Source organism: Triticum aestivum, chromosome 2B, assembly GCF_018294505.1.
Source record: "Triticum aestivum cultivar Chinese Spring chromosome 2B, IWGSC CS RefSeq v2.1, whole genome shotgun sequence".
Classification (NCBI taxonomy): Eukaryota; Viridiplantae; Streptophyta; class Magnoliopsida; order Poales; family Poaceae; genus Triticum; species Triticum aestivum.
The window spans coordinates 562,978,308-562,981,019 of record NC_057798.1 but is presented as its reverse complement, the minus strand read 5'-3'; positions in this window follow the sequence as shown (position 1 = coordinate 562,981,019).

Here is a 2,712-nt window from a genome sequence, read left to right as displayed (position 1 = left end):
GGAGAGCCCTGGCCGGAGTATGGTCAGCATGGTTGGGATGCGGACGACGAAGAAATTCGAAACCCACCCACCACCCACTTTGTAGCCATTGTCGACGATCTAACCGACATGCTCAACTTCGACTCTGAAGACATCGACGGTATGGACGCCAATGAAGGAGACGACCAAGAACCAACACCTATAGGGCACTGGAAAGCCACCTCGTCATATGACATATACATGGTGGACACCCCCAAAGCAGGGGATGGCGATGAAAAAACAGAGGACGACCCCTCCAAGAAGCAATCCAAGCACCGACGTCAGCGGCGCCGCTCTAAATCCCGCCAAAGCAAAAATGGCGAGTCCAGCACCGGAGACATCAACACCCCGAACAGTGCCGAAGACAACCCCCTCCAGCAGGATTCAGCGCAGGAGGTCAGAGGAGCCAGCCCTCATGAGAGAGCGGCAGACAGGGAGGTCGAGGACGACAATTATATGCCTCCCTCCGAAGACGAGGCAATCCTCGACGACGACGAATTCGTCGTGCCAGAGGATCCCGTCGAACAAGAGCGTTTCAAATGCAGGCTTATGGCCACGGCGAGCAGCCTCAAGAAAAAACAGCAGCAGCTTAGAGCTGACCAAGACTTGCTAGCCGACAGATGGACTGAAGTCCTGGCGGCCGAAGAGTATAAACTCGAACGCCCCTCCAAGAGTTACCCACAGCGCAGGCTGCTACCCCAACTAGAGGAGGAAGCAACTAAACCTACACCAGCGTACGAGGCGCCCGATCAGCCACCCCGTGGCCGCGACAGAGAGGCCTTTCGGCCCTCAACCCAAGCCGCACCTCGGCGCCGCTCCAAGAATACCAGAGCACGGGGAAACGCAACGGACCTGCGATACATATTGGAGGATAAGGCAAGGCAAACAAGATCGATCTACGGATCGCGTGGGTGCCCTACGTCACGTGACGATAACCGTCACGCCGGATATGATAAATACGGCCTAGCCGAATACAACAGACAAAGCTCATCCGAGCTACGTCGCGATATAGCCCAGTACAGGGGCGCCGCACACCCACTATGCTTCACAGACGAAGTAATGGATCATCAAATCCTCGAGGGTTTTAAACCCGTAAACATCGAATCATACGATGGCACAACAGATCCCGCGGTATGGATCGAGGATTATCTCCTTCATATCCACATGGCCCGTGGTGATGATCTACACGCCATCAAATACCTCCCGCTCAAGCTTAGAGGACCAGCTCGGCATTGTCTTAACAGCCTGCCATCAGAGTCAATTAGTTGCTGGGAGGACCTGGAATCCGCATTCCTCGACAACTTCCAGGGCACTTATGTGCGACCACCAGACGCTGATGACCTAAGCCACATAATCCAGCAGCCAGAGGAATCGGCCAGACAATTCTAGACACGGTTCCTAACCAAGAAAAATCAAATAGTCGAGTGTCCGGACGCCAAGGCCCTTGCAGCCTTCAGGCACAACATCTGAGACGAATGGCTTTCCCGGCACCTAGGACAGGAAAAGTCGAAATCTATGGCAGCCCTCACGACACTCATGACCCGCTTTTGCGCAGGAGAAGACAGCTGGCTAGCTCGTAGCAATAACATAACCAAGAGCCCTCGCAATTCAGATACCAAGGACAACAATGGCAGGTCACGTCGCAACAAGCACAAGTGCCGCATTAACGGCGACAATACTGAGGATACGGCAGTTAATGCCAGATTTAGAGGCTCTAAACCCGGTCAGCGGAAGAAGCCATTCAAAAGAAACCCTCCGGGCCCATCCAGTTTAGACCGGATACCCGATCGCTCGTGCCAGATACACGGCAACCCCGAACAACCAGCCAACCACACCAACAGGGATTGTTGGGTGTTCAAGCAGGCAGGCAAGTTAAGTGCCGAAACCAGAGACAAGGGGCTGCGTAGCGATGATGAGGAGGAGCCCCGGCCGCCGAACAACAGAGGACAGAAGGGCTTCCCCCTGCAAGTGTGGACGGTGAACATGATATACACAACCCATATCCCCAAAAGGGAGCAGAAGCATGCTCTCAAGGACGTCTATGCGTTGGAGCCAGTCGCCCCAAAGTTCAACCCATGGTCCTCCTGCCCGATCACTTTTGATCAAAGGGACCACCTCACTAGCATTCGTCACGGCGGATTCGCCGCATTGGTCCTAGACCCAATCATTGACGGATTTCACCTCACTAGAGTCCTCATGGACGGCGGCAGCAGCCTGAACCTGCTTTATCAGGATATAGTGCGAAAAATGGGTATAGATCCGTCAAGGATTAAACCCACAAACACAACCTTTAAAGGCGTCATACCAGGTGTAGAAGCCAGCTGTACAGGCTCGGTTACACTTGAAGTGGTCTTCGGGTCCCTGGATAATTTCCGAAGCGAAGAGTTAATCTTCGACATAGTCCCATTCCGCAGTGGCTATCACGCCCTGCTCGGACGAACCGCATTCACAAAATTCAATGCGGTGCCGCACTATGCATACCTCAAGCTCAAGATGCTAGGCCCTCGTGGAGTCATTACGGTAAATGGAAACACCGAACGCTCTCTCCGAACGGAGGAGCACACGGCGGCCCTGGCGGCGGAAGTACAGAGCAGCCTCTCAAGGCAACTCTCCAATCCGGGTGTTAAACGTCCGTACAACGTCAAGTGCACCCGAAGTAACCTACAACAAAACTGGCTGGCACCTCCCGAGCAA